Raw genomic sequence first — 14435 nt, 5'->3', positions numbered from 1 at the left:
TACAATGGAAAGTAATGGGAACGTTTTTAGTCAAGGCTTCTCTGCTATTGACTTGAGAGCAAACACTCTGAGAGTATAAATTATTCTTGCTATGTGCTGACTCTGAATGAACAATATTTCATGTGCAGTGACATGGTCTAAGCTATAGACTTGGAATTGAATGGCATCTGTTTCAATTGTTTTGTTCTCTCAAGAGCAACTAGATAGAAAAAAGTGGTCAATTTGACCCTTGTGGGAGCGTGTTGCAAATCTAAACCTGTGTCCCTCATACCATAAATGAAATACATTTGTAAATTTGTGTTTTCCTTCTGTTCATTGATGCTTGAGTATAATCTCAAACTTTGGCAGCAACATTTTATACATAAGTACTTGGTTTTCTTCCTTTCTTCTTTCTCTTTCTCCTCTCTCTCTCTCTCTTTCTCCATCTTATGTAATTGGATAGAACTGGGCACCTAGGATGATGTGGTGTTACTATAGTGGGATTTTAAAAAAAAAAACAACTCTAACTTAACCTTTTAAAAATTTCATAAATACAGGTGTCAGTGCCATTTGGAATAGTCTCTATAACAATTTCTGTCTCCACATTTACTGTGTTTCAGCAAATTTACCTAACAGATGGTGAGTGGGCAATTTTTAAAGGGGCATTTTTTAGAAAGGCGGAGAGGGAAGGAATAGAGACAGGCCCATACTATATTTGAAGTTACCTCCACGTGTATTTTATGTATGTATACCTATACAATTAAGAAGTCTTTGGATGTTTTATCTTCAAGAATAATTCAGATAATGGATTACTTGAATATCATAAACATTTAGGGTTTAACAGATTTGTTACATATAGACGTTGTATCATGGATTTAAAAGACCATAGCCAGCGGGCAGCGGCGGGCGGAGCGACCGAGGGGCGGCGCGGGCTGGGCGTCCGTGCTTCCTCGCGGTGGAGGGCTGGGGTTCGCCAGAGACGCCGGGTTGCTTCGCGTTGCCATGTTACTGAGCGCGTGCCCCGCGCCCGCTCTTTTGCCCGGGCCGCCCTCGGCGCCGCCTGAGCCGCGGTGCGGGCTACGCGGGGCGCCGGTTCCGCGGAAGCCTGGGTCGGGCGCTGCGCGCGGGACTCTCGTCGCTCGTGGACAGGGCGCGAGCGCGCGGGGGACGTAGGGCGCCGACCTGGGGCTCCCCGGCGCTCCGGCTCCGCTCAGGGCGCCCGCTCAGGGGCCTCCGGCGCGAGGCCCCCTTTGTGGTCAAGATGGCGGCGTCCAGGCGGGCCGCGCCGAGGTGAGCTGGAGCCGGGCCCGGAGAGGGGCGAGTCGGCCACGCCCAGGACTGGGACCCCGGGCTGGTCTCCCGTCTCCCGGAGAGCGGCGGGTGAGTGGGCGCGGCCGCGCGTAGGTCCCTCTCGTGGGGTGGTCAGCTCTCCGTGCGTCCGCAGACTTCTGTCGTCTGATAGTCAGATCTGGGGTGGCCCAGGTTGGAGGCGAGGGTGCTTGATTGGGGAAACCTGAGGGGTTTAAGGACTCTATTGGGATCCTTTCAGACCCCAGCAAGAAGCTGAGCAAGTTTCCTCCTGACTCTCTTCCCGGCTAAGTTTTCTCCCTTCTCTGAAGGCGCCAGCTTTTCTGAATCACCTTGTTACCCGGGGGGTTACAGTTGGTGGTTCTGACCGTGGAACGTAGGACCCGGCGCGGGGAAGCCTGAGCTGGTTCTAGTTACTTTGTTTGCTAAGCACTTGTCTTGTCTTTGGAATCTTTGTGTATGTAACCAACGTTGGGAAGAGCCAGCGTTTTCTCCTCCAAAACACTGCGAGGGGTAACTTTATACGTAAGAAACAAGTGGGCGTTCACATCCATCTCTTTTCCAAGCACTGAGTTTTGGTTGTGTTTCCTTTCTTTAAGTTTGTCTCGTTCTGAAGTGATAACAACAACAAAAGACCATAGCCAGTTACACAAAGTATACTCTAGTCTCAGTCCTGCCATTAATTAGCTTAAGTCATTTAATTTTTCTAGGTCTCATTTTTCTCATGTGATGTTTTTTCTTTGAAAAAGTATAGTTTCTAGAAGTCTCTAATCTCTGTGTCATAGTTCAGCTTGGAGAAAACCTGTTCTTATCCAAACTCCATGACATTGTATTTCCAGCTCCAACTTTGGACTTTGAGTGAGTTGGGGGCAACTTTTTAAGGATATTTTCACACAGCTCTTTTAGTTAATATCAGTCTAGCTGACTTGTCATATTCAGACTTTCTCCCATATTCTTTTACCAGTGTGTTCCTTAGTCATATATATAAAGACTGTTGTGGGAAAAATGACCTTCTGGGTCAGCTTACTGCATGGTCATCGACACAGGGCAGGGAGTAAGATTCTGTGGATTTTACAGAAGCAGATACAGGTTTCATTATCCATGTCCTCTCCCCTTTCATCTTACAAAAACAGCAGGCTTTTCTTGGAGAACTGCCAGATAATGCCATCCTGCCTCCTCACGGGCCCCGGGGATGAGTCGCCCAGGGACTGAACTCCAGTAAAGCAGGTGATTGGCTCATGGGTAGGCATCTGACCTCGGCTAAGTCTATCAGACTCCTCCCCAGGACTTTTCTCTCAGAGCAAAATGGAAGAATTGTCTTTTCTCTCTAGAATTTCTAAGCTGGGGAGATATGACTCTGGGACTTGCAGTTACCATCCAGCACAAGAAGAGACTTTCTGTAAAACAAAGTCTTGCAGAGGTAAGCAGGGCTGAGCGATGGAGAGAGCTGGAACCCTGCTGATACTCTGGAACTTCCAGATCCAACTGTATCTGAATATGGCTGCATCCCTGAATTTCTAGTACTTGTTTGTTGAGGTTGTTGTTGTTGTTTGGTTTTTGTTTTTAAATTTCCTTTGACTATTTTGAATTTGTTTTCAGCCATCTGCATTTGAAAGCATTATAGCTAAAAGAGCTAATTTCCTCCATTAATGTCAGGTTTGCTGACTGGCATTCCTTAAGTGAAAAATCATATCTGCTATATTCTTTAAATAAAATCCTTCTAGCTCAGGTTTGAGATATTCAAAACTCTGCCTCCTACCCGCCTCTTTTCCGACATTTACTATATCACCTTGAAGCATTTGTGACCACATCTTTCCCATCTAGACGCAGTTGAGAGAGAGAGCAAAGACTTCTGATATAAACTGCAACCTGTATGCCTCCTACCTGGAAGCTTTAGAATGTTGTCTCCAGGGCACAGAAGCATTTTCATGGCATAATGGGGTACAAAGTACATTAAGCCTAACTCTACTTCTCACCGTCTTTTACTTTAAATAGGCAGAAAAGAACAATCTCAAACACATTTTCCCAACAAATAAAATACATATACGATTATGTTTAGAAGACGTTTATGCAACATATAGTTAGACTGATTAATTAATGGACCTTTCGCCAATTGGCACAGTAAATATATATGTTCAATGTGCTCAATTAAAAAGAAGACAATAACATATTTTTACAGGTTAATTATCTGAGAAGAGTATTGTGCCAGCACACTTGATGCTACAGTATTTCATGTTTGACAGGTAATCTTCTTTCAGTTATATTTACTGCTGAATGTTTCTTGGATCAAGCTATTAAATTATAAGGTCAAAAGTAAAATGATATGAAATTACAATGATAAAGGGACACATATCCCACTTTATGAGAATAGAAGTTCTAATTTCTTTTCAATACTACTAGTAGTGACCACAGTACTAATTTGAGCCCTTACTATGAGCCACTGTGCCCATATGCATTTAGTTCTTACAGTAGTTCTGCAAAGGGCATATAATAACCCACACCGTAAAGCTGAAGAAAGTGATTCTCATAGCTGAAAGTCACATAGCTGGTGAGTGGCAAAGTCTAGATTCAAACTTAAGAGTCGTCTGACAATGCCCAGGTTGTTGACCACTATGTACACTGCTCAATTGTTGCACCAATAAAGAAGTGCTTGAAATAATTGTAGATTTGCCTACCCTGAAACTGCAGTGATTTAAAGACATCAAAGTTGCCAGTTGCTTAACCACATCTACTTACAGTAAGAAATTACATTTTGTTTCATTTCTAAAACAAGATTAATTCTGCAGGCCCATCGAAACTTGAGCACACAAATCCCACCTCCGAATGAAAGATGCTTGTTTTCCATTATTCAACAGATGGCCCTGTACAGAGGCAATAAATATATAGTAGAATTTTCATTCAAATAAATGAGAAGAGAGGTTTCTTCTTGTCCTGATTCAATGCCCATCATTATGGATTATGATGGCTCTTCCCAAACTTTACTTCATTCACTCCACTCTTTCTACAAAACTCCAGTAATGGAATCCATCATTCAGATATATGTGCAAAGCGAAAGGACTGTATTAATACAGTTTCTGAAAGTCAAGTTGATAGAGCACAGGAAATACATCCTAATAAATGCAACATTAATGTTTGTGTGGGCCTTGGAGTGGGGGTAGAAGAATTTTCAGTTTAATGGAATATTTTGCCTCTTGCTATGAAAGTGTGGCTTCATAGTCTTGTAATTGGTCATTTACAGAATCCTCCATCTCTGGGTTTCATGCTTTCTTTACTCTGCAGCTGTTGATTCCTTCTCTTGTTCTGGATGGAAGATAGCAACGAAGCCACTTCAAAGGGCTCAGCCTGCCTTTTTGTGTTACTGTTTAGATGAAGATATTTCCATTTATTAAAGCACACTATTTAAACATTTTTATCATGTTTCAAACTTGACTGTGTTCTGAAGGTATGAGCACAGGCAGACATAATGGGGGATGTTTTCCAGGAAGAACATACCCTTATCAAAGGAATTATCAGAATTTTCATGTATGGATTGAGAATCAAATTCTGGAGTTAGACCTGAATTTAAATTCATACGCACAACTTATTACCAGTCTCGGTTACCACACTTCTCATCAATTTCCTTATCTTTGAAAGCGGAATAAGAGAAGTATGCCTGGTGGAGTTACACATAAAGCTCATCTGATAGAATATTCGTAAGGATTTTGCACAAAATATACATGGAAATATTTTAGCACCGAGTTTAGCATGCGATTCATCTTCAATACATTTAAGAGCTATTATTTTATTATTATTATGCTATCATTAAATATCACTATTACTTAAATGTCATTATTGCTAAAATTGCTGTAAAACTACCGCAGTAACCCATGATGAATTCCCCTCTTCTGTTTCCTTTGTTTAAATGGAAAATATATATATAAATCTAGACAGAGAACACTTTAGTGATCCTATTCAGTGGAGTGAGAATTTCCATGGCACTGATTAAAACAAATCCTGAATTGCATGGACTTAAGATAGCAGAGAGGGGCTTCCCTGGTGGTGCAGTGGTTGAGAGTTCGTGACCCGATCCGGGAAGATCCCACATGCTGCGGAGCGGCTGGGCCTGTGAGCCATGGCTGCTGAGCCTGCGCGTCCAGAGCCTGTGCTCCGCAACGGGAGAGGCTGCAACAGTGAGAGGCCCGCGTACCGCAAAGAAGTAAAAAAAGAAAAAAAGATAGCAGAGAGGCTAAGAGATTTGAAGTTAGACATCCCCAAGTGTGAATTCTACTGTGACCCTCTTCTAGCTCTAGAACCTTGAGGAAGTTACTTAAACTTTCTGAGCTTTACTACTAGTTTCCTCATCTGTATCTTTTTCAGGACTATTTATCAAGCATCTTCCTGTTCTCTATGCTTGGACGTATCAATGAATAAATTAGACAAGAGCCTTTGCCTGCGTGCTCCTTCTTGCATGCTTTCTCCCTCCTTACACTCTCATGTGGAAACGGATGTTATAAATAAATTCTATGCTTTGTCACAGGTTGATGGGCGCTACGGGATAAGGAAAAGGATGTGAAGCTCACTGAAGAGGCTTGGGTTGGGAGTGTTGGAGGAGTGTACAGGTAGGTTCTGATTTTAAATAGGGTAGTCAGGGTGGATTTTATAAGTTGACCTTTGAGCAAAGACTTGAAGTGAGGGAGTTGTCAGAATGTATGATGGGGAGACCACTCCCTGGGAGCAAGAATAACCAGTCTCAAAACTCTAAGGCAGAAATATGCCGGGCAGCTTGGAGGAATATCAAGGAGGCCACCCTGGCTGACTTAGTCAGTGGGGAGGAAGAGACAGCAGGAGGGCTGGAGGTCGGATATGTGATGGGATGGATTGGGTAAGTCCTGGGAGGCCATCACATGCATTGTGTCTTTTACTCTAAATGTAGGCAGCCAGGGGCAGGATTTTAGCCGAGGTGTGGCATGAACTATCTCTTGTTTGAAAAGCATAACTCTATCTGTGGTCTTGAGGATGTGGGGAGAGAGTGGAGTCAGGGAGAATCTCGGGAGGCGACTACAGGATCCTCGAGGTCTATGTTGGTGGCCTGCACCAGGCTGCTAACGGCTGGTAATTCTCAGAAGTGGCACATTGGGAAGGTTGTGACAGCATTTCGTGGTAGATTGAATGCAAGAATGGAAAGGAAGAGGGGGTCAAGGGTGAATTTGAGATTTAGGGCCTGGGGAACTGGAAAGGTGTGGTTACTGTCACCTAAGATGGAAAACGTTTGGGGTAGAGCATGTTTGGGGGATTAAAGACCAGTTTTGGAGGTATAAGATTTGAGATGTTTTCGTGACGTCCAAGTAGAGATGCTGAGTACACAGTTGGATACACAAGTCTGCAGTTCTGAAGAAAGGTCTAAACTAGAGATACACTTTAATACAATGGAGATATTAAGAATAATTACATGGAAGCGCTATTTTAAAGATAAAATGAAGTAATGAAATTAGCACTCTGTCTTCTCAAAACATTTAATAACTGTTAGCTAAAATAATTACCTGAAATAAAAAAATACCTATAGTTTGTTTTGCAGTAAAAGTGAATAAAATGTCACGATTATTTTTTTTTTTTTTTTTGCGTTACATGGACCTCTCACTGTTGTGGCCTCTCCCGTCGCGGAGCACAGGCTCCAGACGCACAGGCTCAGCAGCCATGGCTCACGGGCCCAGCCGCTCCGCGGCACGTGGGATCCTCCCAGACTGGGGCACGAACCCGTGTCCCCTGCATCGGCAGGCAGACTCTCAACCCCTGTGCCACCAGGGAAGCCCACGATTATTTTAATAGTATTTGTGACACAGTAGTTTTAGTTAAGACACCATGACTACAAACATTTACAATAAACCTTTCAGTCTCCTACTTTTCACTCTGATAGGGTACTTGGAACCATATTTTGTAAGGTTTAAGTTAGTTGTCATAGGGTACCTCTTTAATTAGAAGTAATTCTGAACTGTCTAGTTCCATGCAGTTTTATATACATATATGTATAATTATTATTTTATGATTTATCAAACTCAGTTGAAAATTTGCATCACTGATATACATTAGAATTTAAGCATTTACCCAGGTATTCAAGGAAAAAAATGTACTTGTCTTGTTATTTCCATAGGGGTACTTACTTTCACATCTTCCCTTCACTTTGCAATTGAAAACATGGCAGGGAAAATATTATCTTACTGGTCTTTGAGTTCCCCTTAGCTATCTGCAAGTCCTTAAACAGCCTTTGTGGCTTAACCAAAATTCTCTTCCATCTTCATTCCGCTAACAGATATTGGTCTAAGCATGTACTTACACTAAAAAATGCATGACCACGTTGTCTCTACGCATCTATAATTTTATGTTAACACTATCATTATGTAAGCTATACTTTAATTGTAATTATAACAGATTTTATGTCAACACACTTCCATTTCTAGTGTTCATCTGGTGTTCAAGGGGAGAGCAGCATGTCATAAATTTTATCAAAATGTAACATCTGAAGAATAGAACAGAGGGTAATTGTGTAATTCTGTATTCGCTCTAATTAAGTTCAGTGGAGTTGGCATAATAGAATTAAGATGAAAAAAAAACAGACATTGAGGTACCATGGCTCCCTCTCCTAACACACCCTTTTCGTATCCGAGAGCAGAGACTCAGCACCTTTCTGTACAGAAATGGAGACAGGAAGAGGCCAGAGGATGAATGAGAGGCACGAATGAGGTGGAACTTTGAAGAGCAACATGGAAATGAAATACTTCTTTTGTATTTGGTAGGTGGGGAAAATGTACCAGCGTGTATGCCTACTGGGACCACGTTTTCCAGAACAGTTAAGCCCAATGTCAACTATGCTGTCCCACCTTCCTCGTAAGTAGGAACATACTGTTACTTGAATCTTTGCTTCCTGTTTCTTGATAGCTGGTTGAGAAGATTATCACAGGAACTGCATCTTGTTAGCAAATACACTGTTTTGAAATGATTGACACTCACTGAAGAGTGGCAACTCCAAGCTTGCTCTCTCTTGATCTTGGACTATTTAAGTCTGGAGTGCAGGAGTGGGTTATGGGGAAAGACCATTGGAATTCTTATGTCTTCAGCATAATGGTTATAGCATAATGGTTAGGAGCGTAGGTGCTGGTTCAAATCTCTGCTTTCCACTTGCTAACCATATGAGCTTGGGCAATTTACCTGATTACCTGAACCTCAATACTCCTGCCTATAAAATGATGTTAATAATATTTCATCCCCATAGACTTGTTTTCAATGTTAAAATGAAGTCACTTACACCAAGCACTTAATACAATGCCTAGAGCATAGTAAAGTCTATTATTATTACTATTACTACTACTACTACTATTATTATTATTACTGTCACGATGCCAGGTGCTATTTTTCCTATGCCTTATTCCATTATCTTGTGCCCTATCCCCCCATTTCTGTCTTGTTTCTGTATAAGGGTAGGTTTGTCACAGAGCATTTTCTTTCCCTAGTGTCTGACTCTTAGTCACCAAGGTGACTGGTTCACGACCCGGCATTCATTGCTGCTCGTTGAAGCAACCCGTTTTGAGAAGGGGAGTTGGATATTGATGCCCAGTTGGGTCAAGGAGAGAGAATTTTCTCTCTTCTGCACTCAGAGAGCTAAGTGAAATATTCAGGCCTCAGAAGGAGAATCAGGCAAAGGGCAACATGCTTAATTTCATACCTTAGTGATTAAGAACAAGTCAGACAGGCTGGATTTGAACTCATTTCCGTCATGTACTGACAGCGGGATCTTAGGTGCTTTTGTAACCCCTCTGAGGCTCAGTCAACATCTGAAAGAGACGAATAACATTATCAGGACCTAGCGTATAGCCTCGTTGTAATAAGTGAGTAAATCCTTTTAAAACGTTCAGCATGTTGTTTGGCATATAAACACTTAATAAAATTTAGCTTCTTTGACTGCTACCGCTGCTAATATTATTAAGTAGCTGAGCAGATCCGAGGCCCATTTTTTTCTTAGATTGCATGTAATCATTTGGACAACCAGCTCACATTGATCAACCGTTGCTTATATATAAACCCCCATGAACCCAAAGGTGCTTTAACTCTCTCCCAGTCAGAGCCTGTTCTGGGGGCAGAAGCAGCACCAGCACTACCCCCGTCATCTTTGCCTTTATTGTCACTACACTCGCCTGCCGTACTGAGCACTTTCTGTTTGCCAGGCACCAAATTTAGCCCTGCGTATGCACTATATCATGTAGTTCTCACATTCAGGTGGGAGATATTATCATCATCCCCAATTTTCAGATAAAGACGCCGAGGTGTTGGAAAGGTAAGAATCTTGACCCACAGCAAGAGATGGAGCCGGAGTATTCAAACCCTTCTCTCTGACCTCAAGAACCCTTAAATATTAGCATACTACTACATCCTGGTAAGAAAATCTGCTTCCAGCCACTCTGGTGAGAGTAGAAATGATTCTCAGTCCCCACATTCCTCTATTGCCCATGCCACCCTAGCCTCAGGACTAGGGGGGAAAGGAAGTGATCTCTTCAAAGAGCAGCCAAAGGGAACCTGCTCCCTTCTGCCTTTTCGTAATCAACTAACCAATATTTTATTTCCTCCTTAAGAGTCCCCACATGTTCCTTTTGGTACTTAGCTTGGCCTTTTAGAATTCTGACGTTCTGTACATGACTCGTCCATGAGGTCAAGTATAGGGTCTTACTCATCCTGAAGTCCAGTTATCCCGTCACATCTAACTCTGTTCTTTTCTTCTTGTAGGACATCTGCAGGTATTTATTTGAATTTTGTTGAATTGTTCTCATCAATAGTACATTAAAAGTTATACAGAAAGTGCTTTCTTATAAGGAAAACCATCTAAATAGATTTCTAGCTCTTTACTTTTCATAGCACTATTGTAGAGATTATAGATCTCCAGGTAATATTTTTTAGATTGAGTTCTTCATATCATCTTATTTTTACATATAATGATAAATCTGAATTTTCTCTGTCAAAGCTCCGAGACTTCACTGGCTTGTAACTTAGCTTGTTGATTATGTGTTGTTGACTTTTCCATTTACAATGATATTTGATCCTGGTAAGGATGGGGCTGGGTGGGAAGGTACATCTTAGGGCCATAAATTGGTTTTGTAGAGAACTAACGTAAAGATCTAAAGTCTCATCATATTTCTGCAGAACTCATGAATCATTTTATTATAATTCCATTCATTCAGGGAGTATAAAGCCTTTTTCAAATTGTTATTCCTAATTTGTTCATCTTCTCTTCCTTAGTCTTAGTGAGAAGAGGGCAGGCTGAATGGAAGAAAGTCATTATGACCACTGGGGCCACTAGGGTAGGCATCAGTCCCAGAGTTTTGTTTTCATCTCTCCGCTATTAATATTGGCTAATGTCTTGAGTGCTTACTTGGTGCAAATTACTTAGCCGACCATGGCAAATGGATTGTGTCATTTCATCCCCTGATAGTCATACAATTAATGTATGTATTATTATGATATCCCATAATGCATACATGGAACAGAGCCTCAGAAGTAGTTATTTGCTCACCAAAATATGGTAGATGTGGAATTTGGACTCAGGTCTGATAGACTCCTAAATCACTCCTAGTGATTTTTACCACGAAATTAAAGTTGTATACCTCTGGAGAGTAGAGAGTTTCTAAAATTTCCTCAGCTCTAACGTTTTATAATTAATTTTTTGTCTGATGGCAAGCTTAACAGTTAAGATGGGTAGGAAGGAATGCCAGCCTGTTGAATGGAATTTCCCTGAAATAAGCCTGTTTTATGACACCAGTTCACTCATTCATTCACTCAGCATGTATTGAATGTTTGCTCTGTGCAAAGGCATTTTAGGCATCACAGTGGAGTGAGCGCCCCTTCCATAGACTCTCCTGCAGCACTCAGAGAAGTCTTGGACTGGTTTGCCTGTTATGGAATGGGGCTTGGTGATAGAAGCCTGGTTTGTCCTCCACTGATAAAACTAAGACATACTCATATGAGTTTATAGGCATCTTGAAGCCGTGGGATAGTAACACACATGACTCTTACGATTTTTGCCTGGGATTAATGATATAAAGGCTTTGGATTTGGGTATGGAAAATGGGTGCAATTATGGGCGTGTTGGTTCTACATATATATGGACATCACGTGTCATCAGCCTGCAGCCACCTGCCATTCCTCACTACTCCTTTTCACAAACCAAACAAGTACCTTCTTGTCTCTCCTGTGGATAAGCTCTTGACAGTGGCACTAGGGCCTCCCTCAATAAGTACATCATTGGCTAAACCAGTGGTTTCTCAGATATGCTCATTGAACTACCCTTAAGGTGGATTGACATTCCACTGCCTAGAATAGAATATGGTGTTCTTTAGAAATCGGGGGGAAAAAATAGGCCACCAGATGTACTTTCTTTAATTTAAATTGTTTATATATATATATATATATATATATGAACAATTGTTATATTATATATGTGTAGTTCATATATATGAATGATTTAAAATTGAAGATATATATATATGTATATTTAAATTTTGGCTTCTGTTAGCAAGTAGTAAATTAAATTATTAGCAGATCCATACTGCAGGGAAATAACCAATCAGATTTCATTCAATAGCTTGCTTTTTTGTAGATTTATGGTTGTGATTTTATATCTGCAGGTATGTTTGCTGAAGAAAATATTTCTACCACTTTACACAAAATTAAATTCATTTAATACCAATGCGGCATGTCTCAAATGTCTTGATACAGTTTTAATCTTGAATCGCATCAGAAGTATGAAATTAGAAACATACCCCAAAATCATTTGAAGATATAATTACTTTCATTTCCCTTATACTTTGGAGACTTTTGAAAAATAAGTATTTAGTTGTACTTATCTGTTTCTGTCTCTCTAAGGATAGCAAACACTGAAACACAATTCTTTTTAAAAGTCAATATTAAAAATATATTGTCCAAGATGATCAAAACTAAGGAAGTGGCAAAGAAATTCAAAAATTTAAACTTTCAAAGGGTGCTTTTTTTGTGAATGTGTAGTACTTGTTCTTCTGAAGGAATTAATCTTTTTAAAAATTAAATTAACTTATTTTTTATTGAAGTATACTTGGTTTACAGCATTGTGTTAATTACTGCTGTACAGCAAAGTGACTCTGTGATACATATGTATATACATTCTTTTTCATATTCTTTTCCATTATGGTTTATCACAGGATATTGAATATAGTTCCCTGTGCTATATAGTAGGACCTTGTTTTTTAGCCAGTCTATATATACCAGTTTGCATCTGCTAATCCCAAACTCCCAGTTCATCCCTCTCCCACCTGCTTCCCCCTTGGCAGCCACCAGTCTATTCTCTATGTCTCTGATTCTGTTTCTGTTTCATAGATAGGTTCATTTGTGTCATATTTTAGATTCCACATATAAGTGGTATCATGGTATTTGTCTTTCTCTTTCTGACTTACTTTGCTTAGTATGATAATCTCTAGTTGCATCCATGTTGCTGCTGCAAATGGCATTATTTCATTCTTTTTTTTATGGCTGAGTAGTATTTCATTGCATATATGTACCACATCGTCTTTATCCATTCATCTGTTGATGGACATTTAGGTTGTTTCCATGTCTTGGCTATTGTGAATATTGCTGCTGTGAAGATCAGGGTGAATGTGTCTTTTTGAATTATAGTTTGGTCTGGATATACACCCAGGAGTGGGATTGCTGGATCATATGGTAGGTCTATTTTTAGTTTTCTGAGGAACCTCCATACTGTTTTCCACAGTGGCTGCACCAACTTACATTCCCACCAACAGTGTTGTAGGAGGGTTCCCTTTTCTCCACACCCTCTCCAGCATATGTTATTTGTAGACTTTTTAATGATGGCCATTCTGACTGGTGTGAGGTGGTACCTCATGGTAGTTTTGATTTGCATTTCTTTAATAATTGGCAGTGTTGAGCATCTTTTCATGTGCCTATTGGCCATCTGTATTTCTTCTTTGGAGAAATGTCTCTTTAAGTCTTCTGCCTATTTTTTTGATTGGGTTGTTTGCTTTTATTGTCATCAAGTTGTATGAGCTGTTTGTATATTTTGGAAATTAAGCCCTTGCTGGTCGCATCATTTGCAAATATTTTCTCCCATTCTGTAGGTTGTCTTTTCATTTTGTTTATGGTTTCCTTTGCTGTGCAAAAGCTTGTAAGTTTGATTCAGTCCCCTTTGTTTATTTTCATTTTTATTTCTATTGTCTTGGGAGACTGACCTAAGAAAACATTGGTATGATTTATGTCAGAGAATATCTTGCCTGTGTTCTCTTCTAGAAGTTCTATGGTGTCATGTCTTATGTTTAAGTCTTTAAGACATTTTGAGTTTATTTTCGTGTATGGTGAAAGGATGTGTTCTAACTTCACTGGTTTATATAAGGCTGTCCAACTTTACCAACACCACTTGCGAAAGAGACTGTCTCTTTCCCATTATATATTCTTGCCTCCTTTGTCCAAGATTAATTAACTGAGGTGTGTGGGTTTATTTCTGGGCTCTGTATTCCGTTCCATTGATCCATATGTCTGTTTTTGTGCCAGTACCGTGCTGTTTTGATTACTGTGACTTTGGAGTACTGTCTGAGTCTGGGGTGGCTATGCCTCCAACGTTGTTCTTTTTCTTCAGGATTGCTTTGGCAATTCTGGGTCTTTTATGGTTCTGTATGAATTTTAGGATTATTTGTTCTAATTGCGTGAAAAATGTCATGGATTATTTGATAGGGATCGCGTTAAATCTGTAGATTGCTTTGGGTAGTATGAGCATTTTAACAATATTAATTCCTCCAACCCAAGAACATGAGATGTCTTTCCATTTCTTTGAATCATCTTCACTTTCCTTTATTAATGTCTTACAGTTCTCAGCGTATAAGTCTTTTGCCTTCTTGGTGAGGTTTATTCCTAAGTATTTTATTTTGGGGGGTGTGATTTTAAAAGGCATTGTTTTTTTACATTCCCTTTCCGATATTTCATTGTTGGTATAAAGAAATGCAACCAATTTCTGTATGTTAATCTTGTATTCTGCTACCTTGCTGAATTCGTTTATCAGTTGTAGTAGTTTTCATGTAGAGTCTTTAGGGTTTTCTATATATAGTATCATATCATCTGCATCTAATGACAATTTTACCTCTTCCTGA

At 40.2% G+C, this 14435-nt stretch overlaps 1 long non-coding RNA gene across 2 annotated transcripts in view; it reads left to right on the top strand.

Moving 5' to 3' along the window:
- Positions 1 to 1231: 1231 nt before the first annotated feature.
- The window catches only part of LOC116764090, an 82346-nt gene continuing 69142 nt past the window's right edge, over positions 1232 to 14435 (top strand). Inside the window, exons 1-4 of one of the 2 annotated variants that reach the window (XR_004352717.1) lie at positions 1238 to 1359; positions 2421 to 2529; positions 5804 to 5885; positions 8058 to 8148. This is a non-coding gene — a long non-coding RNA (uncharacterized LOC116764090). Of the gene's footprint in view, positions 1360 to 2420; positions 2530 to 5803; positions 5886 to 8057; positions 8149 to 14435 lie in introns of both variants that reach the window. The other variant, XR_004352716.1, reaches the window with a different exon arrangement.

The sequence above is a fragment of the Phocoena sinus genome, chromosome 13 (genome assembly GCF_008692025.1).
Source record: "Phocoena sinus isolate mPhoSin1 chromosome 13, mPhoSin1.pri, whole genome shotgun sequence".
NCBI classification, from domain to species: Eukaryota; Metazoa; Chordata; class Mammalia; order Artiodactyla; family Phocoenidae; genus Phocoena; species Phocoena sinus.
This window is presented reverse-complemented; position numbering and strand designations above follow the sequence as displayed.